Source organism: Saccopteryx leptura, chromosome 1 (assembly GCF_036850995.1).
Source record: "Saccopteryx leptura isolate mSacLep1 chromosome 1, mSacLep1_pri_phased_curated, whole genome shotgun sequence".
NCBI lineage: Eukaryota > Metazoa > Chordata > Mammalia > Chiroptera > Emballonuridae > Saccopteryx > Saccopteryx leptura.
This window is the reverse complement of record NC_089503.1, coordinates 17,016,441-17,043,766: the sequence shown is the minus strand read 5'-3', so window position 1 is coordinate 17,043,766 and position 27,326 is coordinate 17,016,441. Positions and strand designations below refer to the sequence as shown.

Genomic DNA, 27,326 nt, shown 5'->3' with positions numbered 1-27,326 from the left:
AGAACCCTGCCTGTACCATCTGCCCCAACATCACCCCAAACACATGGGCACTCAAGCAGGATGCTTCCATATGGCCTTGTCTCAGGAGGTTTATCCTGTTCTCCTGTTCTGTTGACAAGAGGAAACTTGATTCAGTCTCTTTCTGTTCTTAATGTCATAATCCCACAAAACCAGAAAAGTGTTCTTTCTATGAAAATGCTTCCTGAGACTGTTAGGTTATGTACCAAAGTACAAATATTACAACTTTGCCTCAGCCAATCAGGGAGTATGTTCGGGCTAGCTTGATTCATCCTGAAGGATGTACAATCTTAGAGCAAATTTCAAGTACCTTCCTTGTTAATACTGTCCCTTCTTTTAAAAAGTTACTTTAATTATCATGCTTTCATCACTCTCGAACTGTACTACAAAAAGTGTTTCTCACATTTAAATGCCCATTTATATGACATCCTTCAAATCACTCCTTAAAAAAAAAATTCCACTGTTGCACAAAATTAAATTTGTCATTGTTTTTATTTCATTTTTACAAAAACAAGTTCTTTATAAAATGTGAGTTCTGGCCCTGGCTGGTTAGCTCAGTCTGTTTGAGCATCGTCCCAAAACTACAAGGTTGCCAGTTCAATCCCCGGTCAGGGCACATACAGGAATAGTTTGATGTTCCTGTTTCTCTCTCTGCCTCTCTCTCTAAAAAAAAAGCAAGCTCTATCAATCAAAAACACATGTAGAGAACATCCGCTATAAACCCAGAACTAGAAAGGGTACAAAAAAAAGCCCAATCCCTGTCCTTAATGAGTACATAAGTCTTGTTCAAAAGACATGATTTATACCACAAACAAAAAAAAATATGCAGCATACATCCAAGAGAAAGCATACATAGCAAGGGACAATCTGATATCAATTTGAGAGAGACTAAAACATCTCAGGAGAGTTTATTTTTATTTCCCTAAATTAAACTTTTGTGCTATTCAATTACATTGTTTAAGATAGAACAGCCCTGACCGGATAGCTCGGATGGTTAGCATTGTTCTGAGGCACAGAGGTTGCCAGTTTGATTCCTGGTTAGTGCACATACAGGAACAGATGGATGTTCCCCTCCCTCCCTCTCTCTCTCCCCCTTCATCTCTCACTAAATAAATAACAATAATTTCTGCTCCCCTCCACTGAAATTACTCAGCCCACCATAATTCTCCCATCGTCATTTCCTTTGAACAGACCTCCCTGTTGCCCTCGCCATTCACACAGAAGTGACAACGGTTAGACAGAACTTGCCAGTGCTTCTTGCCCATGCTCCCCCCTCCGAGGGCATCTCTCGAAGATGTGTAATGTAGGGGAACAAGAGTTAAGGAAGCTGCCTGACCAGGCGGTGGTGCAGTGGATAGAGCGTCAGACTGGGATGTGGAAGACCCAGGTTCGAGACCCCAAGATCGCCAGCTTGAGCACAGGCTCATCTGGTTTGAGCAAAAGCTCACCAGCTTGAGCCCAAGGTCACTGGCTCAAGCAAGGGGTCACTCGGTCTGCTGAAGGCCCGCGGTCAAGACACATATGAGAAAGCAATCAATGAACAACTAAGGTGTTGCGACGCGCAACGAAAAACTAATGATTGATGCTTCTCATCTCTCCATTCCTGTCTGCCCCTGTCTATCCCTCTCTCTCTTTTTCCCTCTGTCTCTAAAAAAAAAAAAAAAAAAAAAGAGTTAAGGAAGCTAAACTGTTTTCAACATCCTCAGTAAAGAGTGTGGTACTAGCAGCGACAAACTAGTAATCTGGGGGATGCTCCCTGGACTTGCTACTTGCAGTCCAGGGAGCTCTTTGTCATCAATACGTGAAATTACTGACAGTGACCTGCAAAACCAAAGTCATACAGTCATTTAAAAAGGAAATTCTAAAACAAAACTGATTCATGATTCAATAATACCAGATAATATTCCAAATGTGTTAATAAAATTAACAGACAGGTGTTTACTGTTGGCCTACAATATACCCTAACACCAGGGGTCTCAAACTCGCGGCCCGCCCACCAATTTTGTGCGGCCCGCAGACTAATGAAACTTCGTGGATTAGTCTGCGGGCCAGTCTGCGGGCCGCACAAAATTGGTGGGTGCGGGCCCAAGTTTGAGACCCCTGCTACACTCAGACTCTAGTCACCACTGCTTTCTAATCCCATTCTTGCTGCTTACAAGCCAGGTAACTGGGTAAATTGTTGAAGTTCATACCTGTTTCCTCATCTGGAAAATGGTTATAGCAGTAGTGTTTACCTTAGGGGATGTTTGTTAGAATTAAAGGATTTACATACATGAAGCATTATTTGGAGGGAAATTTTTTAAGCAAGAGAGACAGAAAGTGAGGGAGAGAGAGAAGCATCAACTCATAGTTGCAGCACTTTAGTTTGTTCACTGATTGCTTCTCATATGTAACTTTAATGGGAGGGGGGACAAGGGGCTCCAGCATAGCCAGTGACCCCTTGCTCAAGCTAGCGACCTTGGGATTCAAGCTAGAGACCTTGGGCTTCAAGTCAGCGACCTTTGGGCTCAAGCCAGTGACCATGGGATCATTGTCTATGAGCCCGTGCTCAAGCCGGTGACCTTGGTGTTTCGAACCTTGGTCTTTCAGCATCCCAGATTGACGCTCTATCCACTGCGCCACCACCAGTCAGGCAGCAAAAAACCCCAAAACTTTAAAAAAATTTTAGAGCAAAGCAGGAAGAGAGAGACTAGAAACAGGAATATCAAGCTGTCCCGTATATGCCCTGACCAGGGGTCAAACCAGCAACCTTCATGCTTCTGGACAATGCTCCAACCAACTGAGCTAACTGGCCAGGGCTTAATTTTTTATTTTTTGGTTGATTTTTTTTTTCATTTTTCTGAAGCTGGAAACAGGGAGAGACAGTCAGACAGACTCCCGCATGCGCCCGACCAAGATCCACTCGGCACGCCCACCAGGGGGCGATGCTCTGCCCACCAGGGGGCGATGCTCTGCCCATCCTGGGCGTTGCCATGTTGCGACCAGAGCCACTCTAGCGCCTGAGGCAGAGGCCACAGAGCCATCCCCAGCACCCGGGCCATCTTTGCTCCAATGGAACCTTGGCTGCGGGAGGGGAAGAGAGAGACAGAGAGGAAGGAGAGGGGGAGGGGTGGAGAGGCAGATGGGCGCTTCTCCTGTGTGCCCTGGCCGGGAATCGAACCCGGGTCCTCCGCACGCTAGGCAGACGCTCTACCGCTGAGCCAACCGGCCAGGGCTTTGGTTGATTTTTAAAGAGACAGAGAGAAGAACATACGTAAAGCATTTAGAACAGTGTCTGGCCCTGGCCTAATGACTCGGTTGGTTGGAGTGTCGTCCCAATACACAAAGGTGGTGGGCTTGGTCCTCAGTCAGGGCACATACAGGAACAGATCAATGTCTCTCTCTAAATTCAATTTAATAAATTTAAAAAACAACAGTGCCTCGCACATGAAAGTGCTCAATTAAGTGTTTTCTATCCTTATTGTTCCAGGTTTTAAGGTTGGTGTCTATAGTGAGGCCGGATGAGTCCCAAAAAGTTGTTCTTTGACAAGATGACTAAAATGAGTCTAGGAAAATTAAAAATTTCTTTAAAAGATCAAGTATTGCTCTGGCTGGGTAGCTCAGTTGGTTGGAGTGTCATCCAGATACACCATGGTGGCGGGTTCAATCCCCAGTCAGGGCACATATGGGAAGTGACCAATGAACACATAACTAACTGGAAAAGCAAATGAATACTTCTGTCTCACAATCTCTCTTCCCCTTCTTCCAAATCGATATTTCTCTCTAAAATCAATAAAATTGGCCCTGGCTGGTTGGCTCAGTGGTAGAGCGTCGGCCTGGCGTGCACAAGTCCCGGGTTCGATTACCGGCCAGGGCACACAGGAGAAGCGCCCATCTGCCTCTCCACCCCTCCCCCTCTCCTTCCTCTCTGTCTCTCTCTTCCCCTCCCGCAGCCAAGGCTCCATTGGAGCAAAGTTTGCCCGGGCGCTGGGGATGGCTCTATGGCCTCTGCCTCAGGCGCTAGAGTGGCTCTGGTTGCAAGAGCGACGCCCCCTAGTGGGCATGCCGGTGGATCCCAGCTGGGCGCATGCGGGAGTCTGACTGCCTCCCCATTTCCAGCTTCAGGGAAAAAAAGAAAAAAAAAAATCAATAAAATTTTGTAAATAAATAAATAAAAGATCAAGAATAAAAGGAAAGATGGAAAAGACGTGCTAGCCACAGTGTTTTTTACTGAGGCTGAGCTGCAATATAGAGCTGTTGCTGAGTTTAATTTCCAATGACAGCCCCTACAAAGAGTATGCAGTCATTCATGGTATAAATGGGAAAACATTAGTAGGATGGTAAAATGAGATGGGCACTAAGAGTTGCCATGAAGGGGAAGACAAAGCCTATTTAATGCCACACTCAACTGAAAGTCATGGAAGTATGCAGTGAACCATGAGAGACGCAGCACCAGATCCAAGGCCCTAAACCAGTGGTTCTCGACCTGTGGGTCGCGACCCTGGCGGGGTCGCCTAAAGCCATCGGAAAATACAAAATGCATATCAGGTATTTACATTCCAAATCATAACTGTAGCAAAATTACAGTTATGAAGTAGCCACCAAAATTATTTTTTGGTTTGGGGTCACCGCAACATGAGGAACTGTATTGAGGGGTCACGGCATTAGAAAGGTTGAGAACCACTGCCCTAAACAAATACATACACCCAAAGCCACCAATGGACAAGTGGCAAAACAGATTCCTAAGTGACTCAGAATCAGAATACATCAGCAAACAGTAGCGCGGAACTCTGCAACCATACCACACAGCCACAGGAAGAAGCTGCCTTAGTCAATGTGTTTCTCTAGTATTTTAAGTCCTTTTCTCTCCTCATTGGCCACAGTTACAAATATGTACAGAGAACTGTCTTGGCCCTACTCAGCTGACAAGTTCTATTCCCAAATCTGCATGCTTATGTCTCAGGGGGTCTGGGGGAAGGGAGTAAAGTATAAAACAGACTTGAATTTAGACCTAAGTTCACCAAGAGTGAGGAACTCATTTATGTCTAATCAGAATATCTCATAACAAATCAAGAAAATATCTTTTAAAAATATAGGAACAAACTCAATACTGTTTGGATGGAAATAGCCTGAAATCTGTCTACATGTCATGTCCCCTACTATTCCTTAAATAGGCACAACACCCAAACACACTGCAAGCCCTCTATAAGGCCAAACTTGACGAAGCACTCTGAATCAGCGCCAGCCAGCGCAGGCCACTGCCAAGTCCAAACAACAGGACATTTCCCACAGGCTCTCTCCCAGCACAGGGCCAAGTGAAGAGGCTTAGCCCCTACTGCACTAAAACCATTTCTTAAGGGCGCAGTGGTGTCTCAGCTTTTTCTGCTCCAGTCTGGAGATCTGTGTGCCAGGAAAGGAATTCATTTCCACCTCTAAGAACTGATCTTTGCGACCAGTAAAAAACAAAGAAAAAATACTACTTTAATGAGATAAGTTTCTGAGACAGTACCCAAAGACCATTCCTCACAATATTTTCACCAGTTTGGCATCCTTTCCCCAAAACATATTTCATTAAATACAAGTCTTGCCTCCTCACCCCATCCCAGAGATTCTGAAACAGTCTGTACAATTTGTAATTGACAAAACAACAAAGACGAACAGGTCACCTCTTTAACTTGAAAACCTTTGTCCTCCACAGAAATGCACACAGACAGACAGATGGACGCATGTAAGAACACAGACTTGAAACCCTGGCTGAGCCCTGAGCAGGCCTGCGCCAGTATGGGTGCACTGGGCAGCCACTCGGCCTAGCTAGTGGGCTGTGCCTGCTGCTTCTGTACAAATATAGAAAGCTGAAAAGTGGAACAGCAGCTTCAGCAGAACAGATTCTGCTCTGTGCTCAGAGAGGGAGGAGCAGAGACGGAACAGCTCTACCCATACATGGTTGCTGAGTGGGGGCCTGGGGGCCATAAGTGAAAGCCCAGTTATCTCCCACACACGCACTCTGTTCACACGGTCCAGGGAAAAAACAGAAACATACAGGCTAGTACCTGAAGAAAGGTTTGAGATTTCAATCAAGAAACTTCCCAATAATTTTAGGTACACCCAGGGAAACAGAAAAGACAATGTGAAAACTTGACTGGGTCAGATTCTTAGGAGATCACCTGTGAGGCTTAATTTATCATTTACATTCTGGAATTTAACACACAATAAAGGTTATTCTCCATTTTTGTAAATGAACCTCACCTTTACTGGCCTTTTGCTGTTTCCAGAATGAAGGTCTCATTCTAATTCTTAGATTATATTTTTCGGTCTCTGTTATTTTTTCTGGTTGGTAGAAGTTAAAATAAATTCTGATGTAATATTAAAAATATATTTCCCAGGATGCTGGCTTATATGTACAATCAGAAGTCAAATACATGTTTATATTCCAAAAATTACTTTGCTTAGAACAACTCATTCACTCATCTCAATGTGAAATATAATGAAAAGCCGAATTTCTGAGCAGAGTGAACACTGCAAAGATAAAAAAATATGTACGGCCTGACCAGGCAGTGGCGCAGTGGATAGAGCGTTGGACTGGGATGCAGAGAACCCAGGTTCGAGTCCCCGAGGTCGCCAGCTTGAGCGTGGGCTCATGTGGTTTGAACAAAGCTCACCAGCTTGGACCCAAGGTCACTGGCTCGAGCAAGGGGTCACTTGGTCTGCTGTAGTGCTCCCCCCCCCCCCCCATCAAGGCACATATGAGAAAGCAATCAATGAACAACTAAGGTGTCACAACAAAAAACTGATGATTAATGCTTCTCATCTCTCACTGTTCCTGTCTGTCCCTATCTATTCCCCTCTCTCTCTCTCTCTCTCTCTGTTAAAAAAAAAAAAGTGCAGTGGATTGGCTCAAATAATTCTATGCTTTAGCTCTTACTGAATCAACCAAGTACTTCCTGCATACTGTCTATATTTATTCACTGTTGTATGGGCTACAGAACAAGTGTAAGCCATACTATCACTGACCTCTAATACTTATAATCTAGTTCTTGGGTAAGATTAACATGTGAGATAATACAGGCTGACAGCATATGACTGGAGCTAAAATGTGGGGAACTATAAATGCTATACAAATTGAGAGACTGACAGGCCTACACTTTCCAGGGTCCCAACATCCAGCACTTTCACTAAGGGAACCTGCAGCTATCTTAAATGTGAGGATATAGGATTTAGACTATGTGGTTTCTAACATCCCTCCATTCCAAAAATTCCTTGAGTGTATAATTTAAAAATGTAAAGTGCGCCAGACCAGGCAGTGGCACAGTGGATAGAGCATAAACCTGGGACTGTAAGGATCCAGGTTAGAAACCCCGAGGGCACTAGCTTGAGCACAGGCTCATCTGGCTTGAGTGCGGGATCCTAGACATGACCCAACAGTTGCTGGCTTGAGCAAGGGGTCACTGGCTCAGCTCGAGCCCCCCCCCCCCCCCCCCGCTGCAACTATGAGTTGATGCTTCTCATCTCTCTCCGTGTTTCTCTCTCAAAAAAATTAACTAATTAAAATGTAAAGTGCCTGACCTGTGGTGGTGCAGTGGATAAAGCGTCAACCTGGAAACCCTGGGCTTGCCTGGTCAAGGCACATATGGGAGTTGATGCTTCCTGCTCCTCGGCCCTTCTCTCTCTCTCTCTCTCTCTCTCTCTCTCTCTCTCTCTCTCTCCCCCTCCCTCCCTCCCCTCTCTATAATGAATAAATAAAATCTTAAAAAAAATAAAATTAAATTAAAAATGTAAAGTAACTTAAACCTAAAATATTTTACAACAGTATGAAATGAATATCATACTTCTTATGGTGGCAAAATGACACTTTTGTCTACTTTAGAAAAAATATATTCTAAAGACAGACAAAAATAAACTTAGACCATAACTCGGTATCCACTCTAACATTAACACTTGAGGAAAATATTCTTCCACCTCGGAGATCTCTGTCTGACCTTTTGAGATTACTTCGCCATTAAGGAAAAAACAAACCCCTGCCACAGGGAAACAAAATGGCAGGCCTAAAAATGTTGATGCTAATGTACTCAGAGATCCTCGATTACAAAACACTGCTAAGGCCTGACCTGTGGTGGCGCAGTGGATAAAGCATCGACCTGGAAATGCTAAGGTCGCCGGTTCGAAACCCTGGGCTTGCCTGGTCAAGGCACATATGGGAGTTGATGCTTCCAGCTCCTCCCCCCCTTCTCTCTCTCTGTCTCTTTCTCTCCTTTCTAAAATGAATAAATAAATAAATAAATAATTTTAAAAAACCAATAAAACACTGCTAAGTCATCCAGTCACGGCAGGGCCAGCTCCTCTCCATCACTGGATTGTCTGTGACTATGTGCACAACCCCAAGCTTATGGGGCATAAACACACAGCATACTCGGTAGCCCCCCAACAACACACTTCCTCTAAAACTTAAAAGAAAATCCTTCAAATTTAAAAGATTTAACTGGTCCACAATAATTACTTTAATATATTTTATCAGCAAATTAACCATTTGATATTTTGCACTTTTCTCTTTGCTCCTGACCACAGCCCGTCCGACACACAGAAAAGGAAAAGCACCCAGCAGGACTCCTACGATAGTGGCGCTTTCACGTCCCAGAAACACTAGCATTCAAGTGTACAACATTTTATTAAAAACCTCTTAACTGTGTACAGTGGCTTATATACTTACTTTTCTAAGCAGCCCTGTTATAGTAACGCTGATTCTTGAAAGAGTAGCTTACTGTGAGTGATAGCTACTCTGGGGGCTGGCAGGACCATAGCTTTGATTACCTGTTATAAATTTAATACTAAGAATTACTTATGTGGCCTGATGCTTCTCATCTCTCTCCTTTCCTGTCTCCCTCACTCTCTCCCTCTCTTTCTTAAAAAAAAGGGGGGGGGGACTGCCCTGACCAGATAGCTCAGTTGATAAGAGTGTTGGCATGAGCACAAAAGTTGCCGGTTCAATCCCCAGTCAGGGCAGATCCAGGAATAGATCAATGTTCCTATCTCTGCCTCTGTCTTTCCCTCCTCTCTCTCTAAAGTCAATAAATTTAAAAAAAATTTTTTAAGGGAAAAATATATGTATGTGAAGGCAACTAAGTAAAAATAAACACAACACACAAGACCCCAGCTGCATGCACCAAGGGCGATTAACCTTATTTCTCCTCTCTGGGCCTGTTTCATCAATTGAAAAATGTTCTGGGCTTGATCAGGAGTCCACAGAGCTATGAAAGCCATGAATATTTAATGGATTCCATAAACCACCTCTCCTATTATATATAAAATTTTACATATATGTGTAAAATATATTTATTTACTCACTTATTTACATTTACAGGGAAATTAGCCCTTAGCTTTTTACCAGATCTTTAAAAGGGTCCATGATCCAAAATAGGTTTAAGAACCTAAAACTAAACAATATATAGTTTGATTCATCTCTAACGTCCTGTCATCTCCTCTTATACTGCTGATCCAAAAAGAAGAGACTCTTCAAGACTAAACCCAACCAAGAATAAACAAATTATCCTGGCCAAGAAATTAATCAAAATAATATATTTCACTTCAAACTGAACCTGAATTTTTATATGACAGACTAACACTACAATGCTTTTTAAAAGAAAAAACGTTTCAAGAAAATGTTACCACTGCAAGCTCATCTCGGGGGCTTACTTGAGAGAAGAACTCCTTAGGTGAGCTCAGGAGTACCCCACTAGTCTCTCTTTTCAGGTACACACTTTTTAAAGAAGAGAAAGCATCCAGTTTCCTGCCTCTAATCCTATACTGTAGCAAAGAGAGTAACAGGAGACAGGGGCAGAGGGAAAAAACTAGAACATGGAAGATTGGAATGAAGGAGACAGATAATAGACAAACAAAGAAGCTACCCATCCTGTCAGCAAGAGGCGATATATGAGAACGGCCACTGCCTCGTATCTCAATTTGTAAAAAGTGTATTAGATAACAAAAAAACTAGCTTTCCTCTAAGGCAATAAAAGAAAAAATGTGTCTTACTGAACCATTTAAGCTTAAAATTTTTAGGTTCTCATGGCAACCTAAATAATCACACTACACATTATGTACATAAATCACATATTTAGGGACTTAACTAGTAAACTGAGAATGTGACATATGTGCAATGTGGGCGACAACATTATTCTGGGAACTTCAACTTTAAAATCTTCCAACTTTTATTTTGCAGTCCCAAAGATGACATAATAGAGTCAACTATGCAGAAGGTGCAAGCTCAAGGAAGAAGAGATACAAAGAACACAAATAGAAGCAAAGAGATGAAAGACAAGAAAATTCAAGCTATCAGAAAAAGTTTCTGAATATGGCTCTCCCCCACTGTGAATCAACTTGTAAATGGAACCTTAAAAAATATCATTGCTAGTGACGACATATATCAAGATAGCATTTGGAATGCTCTTCAATGTGGGCCCAGTGAAAAGAAGACCGAGTCACAGATCAGACTATTTGGTACATGTGACACTGACTACAAGGCAGTCTGGAGAGGTTGGTGTTTTCTCTTTTCTTCTGGGAGTTCATATGGCTGTTCAGAATTAAGAAGTAATACCAGAGCCAAAAGGATGCCTGTGTGGATCACTGGAGTTGGGCAGAGGGGACCAGTCTTTAAAGGGAAAAAAGGCCTGGCTCAGTTGGTTAGTTGTTGCCCCAACATGCCAAGGTTGTGGGTTCAATCCCTGGTCAGGGCACATATAAAAATCAACCAATGAGCCTGACCAGGTGGTGACGCAGTGGATAGTGTCGGACTGGGACATGGAGGACCCAGGTTCAAGACCCCGAGGTCACTAGCTTGAGTGCGGGCTCATCTGGTTTGAGCAAGGCTCACGAGCTTGGACCCAAAGTACCTGGCTTGAGCAAGGGGTTACTCAGTCTGCTGTAGCCCCATGGTCAAGGCACATATGAGAAAGCAATCAATGAACAACTAAGGTGTTGCAATGAAAAACATGACTGATGCTTCTCATCTCTCTCTGTTCCTGTCTGTCTGTCCCTATCTATACCTCTCTTTGACTCTCTGTCTCTGTAAAAAAAATAAAAATCAACCAACGAATGCATAAATAAGTGAAACAGTAGGCCCTGGCCAATTGGCTCAGTGGATAGAGATCAGCCCAGCGAATAGACATCCTGGGTTCAATTCCCAGTCAGGGCACACAGGAGAAGTGACCATGTACTTCTCTCCCCTTCCCTCTCCCCCTTCTCTCTCTTTTCCCCTCCCGCAACCAGTGGTTTGACTAGTTGGAGCATTGGCCCCAGACAGGGGTCACCAGGTGGATCTGATTGGGGTACATGCAGGCGTCTACCTCCCCTCTTCTTACTTAAAAAAAAAATTAACAATAAAAAAATAAGTGAAAACAGTAAATTGATGTTTTTCTCGCTCTCCTTAAAAATTAATAATTAAAAAAAAAAAACATTTTAAGGGAGGGAGAAAAGGGAAAAATTTAAAAAAGAAAGGGCAGTCTTATGTCATATTATGTCTCACTAGGGAACCAAATAAACATGTAACATCCAGTTTTCTCATCTACTAAATGATCCATGGGAAGGATATCTCTACCTGTCTGCCTTTAAGAACTCCATTATGGCCCTGGCCGGTTGGCTCAGTGGTAGAGCGTCGGCCTGGCGTGCAGAAGTCCTGGGTTCGATTCCCGGCCAGGGCACACAGGAGAAGCGCCCATTTGCTTCTCCACCCCTCCCCCTCTCCTTCCTCTCTGTCTCTCTCTTCCCATCCCACAGCCGAGGCTCCACTGGAGCAAAGATGGCCCGGGCGCTGGGGATGGCTCCTTGGCCTCTGCCCCAGGCACTAGAGTGGCTCTGGTCAAGGAAGATCAACGCCCCCGGAGGGGCAGATCATCGCCCCCTGGTGGGCAGAGCGTTGCCCCCTGGTGGGCACGCCGGGTGGATCCCGGTGGGGCGCATGCGGGAGTCTGTCTGACTGTCTCTCCCCGTTTCCAGCTTCGGAAAAATATAAAAAAAACCCTCCATTATGGTCTGACCAGGCGGTGGCGCAGTGAATAGAGCGTAGGACTGGGATGTGGAGGACCCAGGTTTGAGACCCCGAGGTCGCCAGCTTGAGTGCCAACTCATCTGGTTTGAGCAAAAAGCTCACCAGCTTGGACCCAAGGTCGCTGGCTCGGGCAAGCGGTTACTTGGTCTGCTGAAGGCCCGTGGTCAAGGCACATATGAGAAAGCAGTCAATGAACAACTAAGGTGTCGCAAGGAAAAACTGAGAATTGATGCTTCTCATCTTTCTCCGTTCCTGTCTGTCTGTCCCTATTTATCCCTCTCTCTGACTCTCTCTGTCCCTGTAAAAAAAAAAAAAAAAAAAAGAGAGAGAACTCCATTATGATCCACACATTTCTTCTTCTAAGAGTCTTGAAGATACTATGCTATGATTGCTACCTACCTTAACACCACATTTTCATGCCACTTCAGTTAGGGTTAAAAGTTACTTCTACTTTTCAATAAGAACACAGGTAAGCAGTTTAGGTAGGGTACACAAACAGTATCTCATCAGGTGGTTAACAGGGTGCCTACTTTCCTAAAGCTCTCAAATGAAACACTGAATTTATATTACTGATTAATAGTGAAACATTGTACTACTACATGCAAGGGAGTGGTTACAAAAATAAACTGTTCATTACTGTTATGAGATGGGGCCTCAATAAGCAAGAAGAGTACAGGAAAATACTGCAGCATTTCGAGCTGGGACTGGTAGCCCAGTCCTGTCCTGCCACTTTATAGCTGGATACCCCAAACACATACCATAACTGTCTTCACTGAGGTTTCTAGCCATAAGTTTCCTTGTCTGCAAAATGGTAAGGATGTAATCCTACCTCTCTCCGTCCCTCCCCACGGGTCTGTCTGTCTCCCTATCACCACCACCCCCATCAATGTGAAGTCATACTAGTACATTTCTTTCATTACACTATAACCTGACATACTATACTTTATCATGGAAAACTTTGTACAATAAACTTGTACGCAAAAATTCACTGGTCAAATTAACTAGAATAGCAACTGAGTAATAAATGTTTTACATTAAATGAGGGAAAGACACAGAAGATAAAGCTAGAATTAAAGATTTCTTCAGAGCCATGTCACACCTGCCAATGACTAAAATTTTTTTTTTTTATTGATTTTAGTGAGAGAGGAAAGGAGAGAAAAAACATTGAGCTGTTTCTGTATGTGTCCTGACCGGGGATCAAACCCACAACCTCTGTGCTTTGGGCCGATGCTCTAACCAACTGAGCCATCCAGCCAAGGGTAAAATATTTGATTACTTTAATTACCTTGGCTTCACAACACGAAGGTGCTGGAAGTCTCGAAATTCCAGAATGTTAAAAACTCAGACACAGCCTGACCAAGTGGTGGCACAGTGGATATACAGTGTCAGACTGGGACATGAAAACCCAGGCTCGAAACCCTGAGGTTGGCCAGCTTGAGCGCGGTTTCACCTGGTTTGAGCAAGGCAAGGGGTCACTCAGTCTGCTGTAGTCCCCCCCCCCTGGTCAAGGCACATATGAGATGGCAACCAATGAACTAAGGTGCTACAACAAAGAACTGATGCTTCTCATCTCTCTCCCTTCCTGTCTGTCTGTCCCTATCTGTCCCTCTCTCTGTCTCTGTCACCAAAAATAAAAACAACAAACAAAAAAAACTCAGTCACAGCCTGACCTGTGGTGGCACAGTAGATAAAGTGTCAGCCTGGAATACTGAGGTTGCTGGTTTGAAGCCCCAGGTTTGCTCAGTCAAAGCACATAAGAGAAACGATCCATGAACAACTAAAGTGAAGCAACTAAGAGTTGATGCTTTTCGTCCTCTCTTTCTCTTCTATCCCTCTCCCTCTAAAAATCAATAAAAATCTTATAAAAAATAAAACTCAGACACATTTTCATTCTCTATTATGCTGATTGAAGTCAAAACAGCAAAAGACTGCAAATTGCATTTTCACTTTAATTTTCTGGTAAGACAAAAAGGAAAATTAATACTGCAGCCAAATTCCCCATTTCTAGGTATAGAAAATTCTTCGAGAAAAAATATCTGTAGTTTTAAGAAACTGAAAACGTTTCTGTATATCTTAAAAATATGTATTTGTGTTTTGCTTAAAAGGTAGAAAATACTCAAGCTAAATGTTCACCTAGTACCACCTTTCAAGCAGTTCTGAAAGAGGAAAAGTAAACTAAAAGCTGAAGCACTTACTCCAAGAACATTAAATGACTAGCATACTAAGCAACATGACACACAAGAGTGGGCCTTAAAAATCCCATTTTTGGTAAATATAATTATAATTACCACAATAATGTTGGTTTGAACCCCAAACTTACTTTTGCCAAAACAATGCCAAAAGCATTCACAAACACACCACAAAAATTACAAAACAAAATCTGCTTATCTGGCTTTTGATTTAGCTTTTAAAATATTGAGTGCTCTTTTTTTAAAATTCATTTTTAGAGAGAGAGGAGAAAGAGAATGAAAGAGAAGGGGGAGGAGCAGGAAGCACCAAATCTCATATGTGCCTTGACCAGGGCAAGTGTGGGGTTTCGAATCAGTGACCTCAGTGTTCCAGGTCGATGTTTTAACCCAGGGCTTGGGAACCTATGGCTTGCGAGCCGGATGTGGGTCTTTTGATGGCTGCATCTGGCTCGCAGACAAATCTTTAATAAAAAAAATAATAACGTTAAAAATATAAAACATTCTCATGTATTACAATCCATTCATTTCCTACCGCTCATGTTCATGGTTGCGGGTGGCTGGAGCCAATCACAGCTGTCCCCAGGACAACACCAAATTTTTATTGGATAATGCGTAATGTACACGGTCGTTGTATGGCTCTCACGGAATTACATTTTAAAATATGTGGTGTTCATGGCTCTCTCAGCTAAAAAGGTTCCCGACCCGTTTTAACCGCTGCGTCACCACAGGTCAGGCCTGAGTGCTCTTTTGATATTCCTTAGCTCAAAATCATCTCATCATATTAAGCTCATTATTAAGTATTTTAAGCTGAACATATAGCATTTATCACCTCTTCCCTCCCACCTATTAAAGAACTAGCTTGCTCCAAATATGGCATTAGTTCTTAAAAGTTCTAGGTTAGATATGACATAATTTTTTTCTTCTGAGAGAGACAGACAGTGACAGGAAGGGAGAGACACGATAAGCATCAATTTGTAGGCTTTTTTTGAGGCACTTTAGTTGTTCAGATTGCTTTCTCATATATGCCTTGGAGGGGGGGGGCTCCAGACAAGCCAGTAACCCCTTGCTCAAGCCAGTGACCATGGGGTCATATCTATGATCCCACGCTCAAGCTAGATGAACCCGCACTCAAGCCAGAGACCTCAGGGTTTCAAACCTGGGTCCTCAGTGTCCCAGGTTAATGCTCTATCCCCTAACCACAACCTGGTCAGGCTGTGACATAATTCTTTTAACGAATTACCTGTCTTGCCATGACTGACATGGATAACTTAAATAGAGATAAAAAGGCTAATGAAAAACACTTGGGTGTTATTCTCAACTGCCGTTTTATAAGGGGAGAAAAGCAAAGCATATAGCTTTACAATAAGAAACCCATGTAAAATTACGTTCTCTTTGAACTTTAGGTAATGGGTTTTTGGGGTTTTTTTTTTAATAATAATTTTATTTTGGGCCCTGGCCGGTTGGCTCAGCAGTAGAGCGTCGGCCTGGCGTGCGGGGGACCCGGGTTTGATTCCCGGCCAGGGCACACAGGAGAAGCGCCCATTTGCTTCTCCACCCCCCCCCCCTTCTTCCTCTCTGTCTCTCTCTTCCCCTCCCGCAGCCAAGGCTCCATTGGAGCAAAGATGGCCCAGGCACTGGGGATGGCTCCTTAGCCTCTGCCCCAGGCGCTAGAGTGGCTCTGGTCGCAGCAGAGTGACGCCCCAGAGGGGCAGAGCATCGCCCCCTGGTGGGCAGAGCTTCGCCCCTGGTGGGCGTGCCAGGTGGATCCCGGTCGGGCGCATGCGGGAGTCTGTCTGACTGTCTCTCCCCGTTTCCAGCTTCAGAAAAATACAAAAAAGAAAAAAAAATTTATTTTGCCTGACCAGGCGGTGGCTCAGTGGACAGAGCATCAAATTGGGATGTAGAGAGGCCAGGTTTGAAACCCTGGAGTCGCCCGCTTGAGCACAGGCTCATCCAGCTTGAGCATGGGGTCGCTGGCATGAACGTGAGATCACAGACATGACCCCATGGTAGTTGGCTTGGGCAAGGGGTCACTCACTTTGCTGGAGCTGGAGTCCTACCTCCATCCCACCCCACCCCCATCAAGGCACATACGAGAAAACAATCAATGAACAACTAAGAATTGATGCTTCTCATCTCTCTCCCTTCCTGTCTGTCTGCCCTGTCTCTGTCACACACACACACAAATAATATTTTTATTTTTTATTTTATTTATTGATTTGAGAGAGAACGGGGGAGCAGGAAGCATCAATTCACAGTTGTTGCTTCCCATATGTGCCTTGACCTAGCAAGCCTAGGGCTTCAAACCAGCAACCTCAGCATTTCAGGTCGATGCTTTATCCACTGCACCACCACAGGCCAGGCAGGGCATGGGTTTTTAGGTAACCACCAACCTGAGGAAAGAGAGAAGGTAGAGGCGGTCTGTTCAGAATGATGTAGAAGGCATTTCTTCCCTGGATGGAGAGTTTCCCTGTGTAACCTTTAAGGTCCTTTCCTAATCTCAGAAAAGGAGACTTCATTTATGAAAAGTAGATGCAAGGTGAATGCAATGCCTGGGTGGGGACAACAGAACAGTGTGCTGGAAAACTGTAAGGCCCGGAGGGGAGTCCTGCTTCTGCTCTATGCAAACCTCAGCAAGGCGCTTCACTTCCCTCACTTGCAAAATGAAGGATTAGAGAAGAAAAATCTCTGAAGAGTCTACCATTCGGAGACTATGGCTTTCTCCTATGCCTGCCTCAGCCACCACCTTCCCACTGCTGTGCTTTACCATAATTAGGCAGCTTTTTAAAGCATCTAATTAAGGAACACAAAAATTAAAGCCTTTAACTTTCTATTTCTGGCTAGTTGCAAATGTACAACAGCATTTTATCAAGAAGTAGTTAATGCCATACAGTTCTTGAGATACTGGCTTTTCTTTGAACCCCAGTGACAGTTACACAGTGACAAGTTGTAAGCAAGGAGGTTGTTACCATGGGGACCCACTAGGATTCCTGGGGGTGGATCCAGTAGGCCTTTTTTCTTTCTTTTTTTATTTTTGTCAAAGCATTTTTTGATGTTCTGGATTTGGCAAGTCAGAAAGCCTGATCTGATATTTTTCAGCAACCGGCCCTCAAGAAATATCACCATGTAATACACAGTTCTGAAGAAATAATACCGTTTTAGTGACTCATTATTCAAGTCTTAATCCTTCCCCTCCCTATTCATAAAAACAAATATAAACTCAGTGAAGTTTCAGTGACCTATGTATGCTGCCATTTCTTTCCAAAGCACCATACTGCATAAATTATATTACTATTTTCCCTATCAAGACTTCAAAGTTTTCCAAATCAAGTTTCTACTCAAGAAATTTCAGCTTCCCACCTGACCAAGCAGTGGCACAGCATGTAGAGCACTGGCCTGGAACACAGGTTCAAAACTTTGAGGTCGCTGGCTTGAGCCCGCCCAGGCACATATGAGAAACCAATCAATGAGCAACTAAAGTGCCGCAACAAAGATTTGATGCTTCTCATCTCTCTCGCTTCCTGTCTTGCCTGTCCCTCCCTATCTCTCTATCTAGAAAAAGAAAAAAAGAAATTTCAGCTTCCCTACATATATCAGAAATATAGCAAACACACAAATTAAAATTATAATGTCAAACTGATTAAACAAGAACAGAAAAGTATAAGTTTAAATTCAAAGTCTGCTCCAAGGCTCACCAGCTTGAGCCCAAGGTCGCTGGCTTGAGCATGGGGTCACTCACTCTGCTGTAGCACCCCCTCATCAAGGCACATATGAGAAAGCAATCAATGAACAACTATGGTGCCGCAACAAGGAATTGATGCTTCTCATCTCTCTCCCTTCCTGTTTGTCCATATCTGTCCCTCTCTCTGTCTCTGTCACACACACACAAAAAATCAACAATCAAAGTCTGCTCCACAGTCATGCTGTGTGGACAAAGGAGATGTAATTCAGGGATATGAACTGCCACTCCCAGCTAAACGTGAGCTGCCACTCAGCTCCCAGGAGACACATTCTGTTAGAGGATACCTTAAGAAAACAGATCATTTACAAGTCTGATCTGTGCATTTGGTTTGTTCAGAGAAGTGGAACAGTCAGAATTCAAAAGAAAACATTTTTCTAAGTTACATGCTTCTTGGAACAGAGTGAAAAGTCTTTCTCTAGGTCTTACTTACCCCAGAGCAAAGTTACACCAGACAGATGAACATATTAATAAATAAAAACAGCACTTGACTTCATAATAATCGAGAACTTCAGCTATCCAAGGCCTGCCTAATCTACAATAACCTACAATCTAGAAAGTACATAAAACAAAGCTCAAAAGTGTCCTTGTGCTCATAGTCTTTCCTTAATCTAAAATAATTAAAAAGCCTGAATATAAATGCCTGAGATAAAATGTATTGAAACCAAATTCATAACCATATTATAAAATAGAAATTATAAATTCACAAGCCTGTAAGTAAAAAAATTATCTAAGGAGATAGGCATCAGCTAAAGATAAGCAAGTGGCACTAATACATATATTCCATCTGCAGAGGGGAGGGGGGAGGGGACCGGATGAAAGAGGGTGAAGGGATTACCTAAAAAGACATATATACATAACACACAGACACAGACAACAGAGTGGGGACAGCCAGAGGGAAAGGGAGTGGGTGGGTGGAGGGCTAAGTGGGAGAATGAGGACAGAAAGAGACTTTGCTTGGGGCAGGGAGTGCAAAATGCAGTGTGTAGAGGGTGTTACATTGCACTGTACACTTGAAACCTGTATGGTCTGGCGAACCATGCCATCCCAATAAATTAAAAGTAAATTAGCCTGGCCCTGGCCGGTTGGCTCAGTGGTAGAGCGTCGGCCTGACGTGCAGAAGTCCCGGGTTCAATTCCCGGCCAGGGCACACAGGAGAGGCACCCATCTGCTTCTCCACCCCTCCCCCTCTCCTTCCTCTCTGTCTCTCTTCCCCTCCCGCAGCGAGGCTCCATTGGAGCAAAGATGGCCGGGGCGCTGGGGATGGCTCCTTGGCCTCTGTCCCAGGCGCTGGAGTGGCTCTGGTCGGGACAGAGCAACGCCCCAAAGGGGCAGAGCATCGCCCCCTGGAGGGCGTGCTGGGTGGATCCCGGGTCGGGCGCATGCGGGAGTCTGTCTGTCTCTCCCCGTTTCCAGCTTCAGAAAAATACAAAAAAAAAAAAAAAAAAGTAAATTAGCCTGACCAGGAGGTGGTACAATGGATAGAGCATCAGCCTGGGATGCTGAAGATCCAGGTTCAAAAGCCCAAGGTCGAGGCTTGAGCATGGGCTCACCAACTGAGGACCCAGGTTTGAAACTCCAAGGTCATGGCATGAGAGTGGGCTCACCAGCTTGAGCATAGCATCGTAGACGTGACCCCATGGTCGCTGGCTTGAGCTCAGTCACTGGCTCAGCTGGAGCTTCCCCTGTCCCCCACATCAAGGCACACATGATAAAGTGCTGCAACTACGCACTGATCCTTCTCATCTCTCTCCCTTTCTGCTTTCTCTCTCTCTAAAAAAATAATTTATTTTTAAAAGAAATATTGTGTCTGATTTTGACGTATTTACTCATCCAAGCTTTCCTGTAGCAGGTCCAAAAGGGTTATTTTCAAATAGTTTCCCAATCCCATTGCCACAATCTATAACCCAAATTAGTTCATTAAAGAAGTTCGCAAGCTTTTTAAATTGCGCTTGTAAATGTCTAAAGGCTATCTGACAGAAACAGCATACATAAAAGCAATAAGTATATAATAAATATGATGTCCTTCTGTGATTGTTTCCTGTAATCTTGAAAGGGGAAGGACTAAGGACGAGTCCAGAGGGCAGTTTTGCCACATTAGTTCAGTACTAAGGACTAGGAATAGGAAGAAGACGTTTAAAACTGAACTTCTGTGAATTTGTTCGTTCAAATTACTGCCTTTTGAAGATAAAGTACTTTAAAGCTCCAAGGAGTTTTCTGGGTGAAAAAAAGTAAGCAGCTTTCCATTGAAAGACATCAAGCTGGCTCAGATCTGTACTATGAAAGTCTTTGTGTAGCTCTGTGATCTTGAAACCTCATATTGTATATGGCTTGGACAAAATCAGAAGGCTCCCAGACAACCCTGATTCTGGCTCTGTTTTCTGTAGCTCCAGAGAACAAGCAAAGGAGAATCTGATACTTCTGGCAGTCCATGTTCTCTTGCTTTTCTGGCCAAGACATGCATTTAAAAATAAAATCAAGGAAATTGTAAACCAGTAGTAAAAATGAAGAAAGCACCCAGGAATTTGCCTCCCTCATGCCCCGCCATCTGAGTCTCCTCTGCCTGAGTCTCTCCTTTTTGTCTTTACTCTCTGATACTGAACTAATGTGGCAAAACTGCCCTTCGGGCTCGTCCTTAGTTCTTCCCCTTTCAAGATTACAGGAAATAATCATGGGAAGACATCATATTTATTATATACTTATCACAGAAGTTCAACTTCAAACTTTTTCTTTCTATTCCTAGTCCTTAGAATGGAAATGTCTCAAAACACAAAAATATAGTGCCATTAGACTACACACGGGCTAGTCAACAAATATTTATTGAGTATCTACTTCATGCAAGGCCCCAATGTGAGTAAGCACTATGGACTGTAAGACTTCTATGCACAGAGTTCGGTTCAACACTTTATACAAACTACATGAAGACATAACACTGTTTAGATACATATTCACAACAACTCAGCCTCCAGTGAGTATCAAATACTATCTTCTAGCTTTTTCTACCTTGCAAATCTATTCCTTCCTGGTTGTATACAAATTGCATTTCAAAGCTGACTCCTGTCTTTTTAATTTTTGCTCATTAATATTACAGGAAAATTTTACATTTTCCTGGCATAAGGTCTTTCAACTTAACAGAAACAAAATGATCACAGAAAGAAAAAAATCAAATTAGAATTATTAAACTGTCTTTTTCAGAGCTTCCCGCTCTCCCGTCCTCATTAACACTTCTCAGAGAGAAAACCTCCACTGTGATGATCCCATTACAGATCATTCATGAAGTTACCAACTGCGCAGGACCAGACAGACTCCATCAGCTGGGCACTCGGCCACTCACCATCACCCTTTGTTTAAAGTCTCAACTGCCATTCAATCCACAGCACTGGTTTCCACTCCAGTCCATCAACATTTTTAAAAAGAAGAAACAATCATGACATTAAATGGGTTACTTACCTAGGAAAGAAGAACCTAATCCATATGCCTCACAACAAATTCTTTAAAGAGGATGGCTCACTTTAAGTTTCCTATTTGAAACAGCAGTAGTATTTTATTATGTCTTATATGCCTAAAAGTAGTAGTTATAAGCAAATAATCATTAAAACTTGTAAAAAAAACAACAACAAAAAAACCTTCAAACTTGATCTGGTAAAACACCAGAGAGAAGCACTCCATGCACCAAAAGTAACATCACAGGCGCATGTCAACACTCCAGACTACGGAGCCAAGACCCCAAGCAGCCCAAGCCTAGGGATGGGGAAGGGAAAAGGGCAATTCTTTAAAGAACCAGGCTCCTAGGCCTGACTATTCTAAAATTCAAATTAATTTAAGAAATGTTAAGCAGCCTGACCTGTGGTGGCGCTGGGGATAAAGTGTCGACCTGGAAAGCTGAGGTTGCAGGTTTGAAACCCTGGCTTGCCTGGTCAAGGCACACATGGGAGCTGATGCTTCCTGCTCCTCCCCTCCCCCTTTCTTGCTCTCCTCTCTAAAAATGAATTTAAAAAAAAAAGTTAAGCCGAGTTCTGTACTCAGCATCTTATTCTGGTTGTAATTGAGACACCTCCTTCAAACTAACTTAAGCAAAAAATTAATTAATTGAAAGGATACTAGAATAGTTCAAAGAGCCCAACGACAGAAAGTACAACAGGTCCAGACCCACAAAGCCTTTAATGCACCCAGGTTTCTACTCCGTATGTGGACAGCGACCTCTCTCCAGAACTACATTTCTTATCTATACATCTCTATAGATGAAGCTCCAGTACTTAATTCTTCCTCCCTACAGACTGGCTTTCAATGCTTCCCCACATAAGAACCTGAATGTGGCTATGCTCTAGCATCTGAGACTATGTGTTTCAAAATCTCTGAATTCAGGTGATCCGTTTGTTCCCTAAAGACTTGAATCTCAACTCCAATCTCAAAATCCTAGGAGAAACTGTTTTGTTTAACTTGGATTAGGTGTCCACCTCTGGTGCGATAAGCTGTTACAAGAAGGGCTAGATCACAGAGTATAATGAGAACAGAGGCTGTATGCCTGACTCCTCAAAAAACATCTACGGTAAGTCACTAAAAAAAGCAGTCTCCATCCTCAAAAAGCTTAAAATCTTGCTGAAATTTAAAAAGTGCCATTAACAAAATCCTAATTAATATCCTATGATACAGTATTGGAATGAATGGTTAAGAAAAGTTTCATGAGAAAGGTTAGCTGCACACTAAATGACAAACAGAAATTGAACCAGGAGCAGGAAAGGACTGAAGAACATGATGCAATCAATGCCTGCTCCTCTTGCTCTAGCCATCTAAGAAACAGGAACCCAAGGAATCGTCTTTTATCACATAAACAACCTCCAGTGAAATAATATCCTTGTTTGAAAGACTGCTATAAGGCTTAAACTGATTATATGACTATATAATCACAAAGCAGTACTGCTTCTAGCTGATGAACGCCAGTTATACATTTTCAAGTCGTCTGTCACCACCACCCTGACTTCCTTTCACTCCCTGGACCCTCTGAGACTCTTGATCAGACAGCATTCAGAATCAGGCAAGCAGCCAACAGGACGACGCAAGTGTTTCTCACTGGTAGCATCCCACCCTACCTAGGATGGTAAGTTGGCAGCATCACACAGACCACATTCAGGCAAGCTATGTGATGGCAGTGTTGGGGGAGGAGGGCATCAGAGCAGAAAAGAGGAATGCTTCCCACACACACAAGCTACAAACACAGGAAAAGCCTGCAGTAAACTATCCGTACAAAACAGAAATTAGCAAAAACTTAACCAATGTCCAAATAATACTGGATTGAAAAAGACAGTCTACTCAAGCCTGACCAGTGGTGGCGCAGTGGATAGAGACCCAGGCTCAAAGCCCCGAGGTTGCCTGCTTGAGCACAGACTCGCCAGCTTAAGATCAGACTCTCTGGCTCAAGCCTGGGATCATCAACATGATCGCAAGGTGGCTGGCTTGAAGCCCAACGTCATTGCCTTGAGCAAGAGGTCAGTGGCTGGGCTGGAGGCCTCCTCCTTCACCCCCACCCCTTTCCCCGTCAAGGTACATATGAGAAGCAATCAATGAACAACTAAAGTGCCACAACTACAAGTTGATGCTTCACATCTCTCTCCCTCCCTCCCTCAAAAAAAGAAAAAAGTCTACTCACAGTTAATTATTACCCCACGTTATCACCAAAACATCACACATTCCCAGTCTCTACAAAGCTTCCTTCAATCTCACAGGAAACAAAATGTAAGAGTAATAAGAAATGTAAAAGAGCAATAAGAAACTGGTGGCCTGACCAGGCGGTGGCACAGTGGATAGTGTAGGACTGGTATACAGAGGACCCAGGTTCGAGACCCCAAGGTCGCCAGCTTGAGCACCGGCTCATCTGGTTTGAGCAAAGCTTACCAGCTTTGACCCAAGGTCGCTGGCTCGAGCAAGGGGTTACTTACTCGGTCTGCTGAGGGCCCGCAGCCAAGGCACATATGAGAAAGCAATCAATGAACTAAGGAGTCACAATGAAAAACTGATGATTGATGCTTCTCATCTCTCTCTGTTCCTGTCTGTCTATCCCTATTTATCCCTCTCTCTGACTCTCTGTCTCTGTAAGAAAAAAAAGAAAAGGAAAAGAAAGTGGTGATAGTTCCTAATTAAGGGATTCCTTTGCTGAAACAGTAATGATGTTATGGAAATGGAAACTATTCACCACTGACTGTTTTTTAGAGTTCACTTATTCATTTTAGAGAGGAGACAGGAAGGGAGAGGGAGAGGGGGAGGAGGAGGAGGAGGGGGTGGGAAGGGAGAGGAGTGGGGGAGAGGGAGGAGGAGGGAGAAGGAAGAAGGAGAGAGGGAGGAAGGGAGGGAGAGAGGGAGGGAGAGAGGGAGGGAGAAAGGTGGAAGGAGTAGGAAGTATCAACTCCCATATGTGCCTTGACCAGGCAAGCCCAGGGTTTTGAACAGCGTTCCACTACTGGCCGTTCAAAATTAAAAATGTTACACCATAAAATTAAACAACTTTGGAACTGAAAAACTTCATTCTGCAGAATCCTTAAACTAAAGACATTCATTTCCCAACTCAAAACTAAAGTGTCAATGGAGTTTCAATATGGGGATAGTGATACTCAATTCCATATTGTCAAAGCTGAAAACAGCTGTAAAAAAATGAGTTGGTAGCCTGACCAGGTGGTGGTGCAGTGGACAGACTTTCAACCCCGGACACTGGGGACCCAGGTTTGAAATCCTGAGGTCACCCCAGCTTGAACATGGGATCATAGATATAACCCTATGGTTGCTGGCTTGAGTTCAAAGGTCACAATGGCTTGAAACCCAAGGTGGCTGGCTTGAACAAGGGGTCACTGGCTCAGCTGGAGCTCCCTGCCCCCCCTACCCTCCCACAAGGCCCATATGTGAAAGCAATCAATAAACAACTAAGGTGCCCCAATGAAGAACTGATGCTTCTCACCTCGCCCCCTTTCTGTCTGACTCTCTCTTGTGCATGCACAAAAAAAACAGACAAAACTGGCAGGCGGTGGTCAGAAAATTAGTGAACAGTTCTTTACAAAGTCATACTCTCCAGCCAGAAGTGGTACATTAAAATCAAGTGGGCAGCCCTGGCCGGTTGGCTCAGTGGTAGAGCGTCGGCCTAGCGTGCAGGAGTCCCGGGTTCGATTCCCGGCCAGGGCACACAGGAGAAGCACCCATCTGCTTCTCCAACCCTCCCCCTCTCCTTCCTCTCTGTCTCTTTCTTCCCCTCCCGCAGCCAAGGCTCCATTAGAGCAAAAGCTGACCCGGGCGCTGAGGATGGCTCCATGGCCTCACCTCAGGTGCTAGACTGGCTCTGGTCGCAATAGAGCAATGCCCCAGATGGGCAGAGCATCGCCCCCTGGTGGGCGTGCCGGGTGGATCCTGGTCGGGCACATGCGGGAGTCTGTCTGACTGCCTCCCCGTTTCCAACTTCAGAAAAATACCAAAAAAAAAAAAAAAAAAAAAGAATTACTAAGACCCAGACACTTACATCTCCTTAAGGAACATCAGCCCTTTGCTCTCTCTCTCCTGATGAAAATAGTACATCACTGTCTCTTCAGATGAAAGCTAAAAGCTGTCCAATAAGCCAGTGGTCCCCAACCCCCGGGCCACAGACTGGTACTGGTCTGTGGGCCATTTGGTACCAGTCCACAGAGAAAGAATAAATAACTTACATTATTTCCGTTTTATTTATATTTAAGTCTGAACGATGTTTTATTTTTTAAAAATGACCAGATTCCCTGTTACATCCGTCTAAGACTCACTCTTGATGCTTGTCTCGGTCACGTGATACATTTATCCGTCCCAACCTAAAGGCCGGTCCATGAAAATATTTTCTGACATTAAAGCGGTCATGGCCCAAAAAAGGTTGGGGACCACTGCAATAAGCTATAAATAAATAATTGCCAAAAAGAAAATCAGTAAAGTGAGAGTCAATCAGATCATACTGCAGCTTCTAAACTAAAACTCACCATTCCTCTTTGTATTTACTGCTATATATTCTAAGGGGAGGAAAAGAAAAAGTATTAAAATGCAAAAGTTGTTCAGTCCATTTTTTGTGAAGTGGGATAATGGTAGGCTGACTGAGTGTCACATTAGAATTTAATGAAGGCCCTAACCAGTTGACTCAGCAGTAGAGCATCAGTTGGGCGTGTGGAAGTCCCAGGTTCGATTCCAGGTCAAGACACATAGGAGAAGCAACAGTCAGCTTCTCCACCCCTCCTCCCCCTCCAGCAGCCATGGCTTAAATGAGCAAATTGGCCCTGGGCGCTGAGGATGGCTCCAGGGCCTTGGCCTCAGGCACTAAAATAGCTCGGTTGCCAAGCAGCTGCGCTGAGGCCCAGTGGGGCAGAGCATCGCCTGATAGGGGCTCACTGGGTGGATCCCAGTGGGGACACATGTGGGTATCTGTCTCTGCCTCCTCACCTCTCAATAATAATAATAAATAAAAGAACTTAACAAAGCTCCAAGAGTTAAAATGCTTTAAATTAAATCATTTAAGAGGCTGAACTATTTTATATTCAGTCTCCTTCCCTTTCTCATCTCTTGAAGAAAGTCTAAAATTTTTTAATTATTGATAGAGACAGAGAAAGGAAAAGGGAGAGGAAGAAAGGGGGGAGGGGAAACAGCATTCATTTGCTGTTCCACTCAGGCGCACATTCACTGGTTGCTTCCCAGGTATCCCCAAACCAGGAATAGAACTCACAACAACTCTGTCGTTTCAGAACTATGCTCTTAACCAACTGAACGAACCAACCAATACCTAAGAAAGTCTAATTTTAACATAACTTTTCATATTTATTAATGTTCTCTGTATAAACATTTAAAAGTAAGTATGAAGAAGAAAATAACAATCGCCCATGTCTCACTGCCCAGATAAAATTTTGGTACTTATCCTTCTAGTCTGTGATACAAAGTTTTTAGAACTAAAGATTTCATTAGTGGAAAGAATATGTTAAGTAAATACGGAGTTTATGATGGAGATAAAGCATTCTTGGAAAATTTTAGAGATCTGAAACTAAAGAAGTTTAACAAATATATGCTCACGGCATATATTTGTTAAACCTCTAGAGCGCAACAGAGGTTAAAAAATGATAGCCTTTTCTCTTTCTCCCTCATTGTGGTGTGTGTGATGGACTCTTCCTTGCCAAGTCTTTTCACAAAAACTCTCAGGGAGGTTCCTGGCCAGGAAACAGAAGCAGACTCGGCCCATTCCCCAATGGATTTAGATGAAAACTGGTACTAAAATTAGGTACAACTCCAAGAGGAGACACTGGAGAAGAACCAAATTGGGTCTTCAAGTAACCACACATTAGATGGCTCTCGTATTTATGCTGTCTCCAGGTGGCCTGCATCT

General features: G+C 43.6%; 1 protein-coding gene and 1 non-coding gene across 7 annotated transcripts in view; one reads left to right on the top strand and one right to left on the bottom strand.

The window, feature by feature from the left end:
- The window catches only part of CELF1 (CUGBP Elav-like family member 1), an 86,313-nt gene that overhangs the window by 45,983 nt on the left and 13,004 nt on the right, over positions 1-27,326 (bottom strand). The gene's annotated exons all lie outside the window — the stretch shown is intronic.
- On the top strand, positions 19,037-19,112 carry TRNAV-GAC (transfer RNA valine (anticodon GAC)). Its single transcript has one exon. It is a non-coding gene; the product is annotated as a tRNA-Val (tRNA).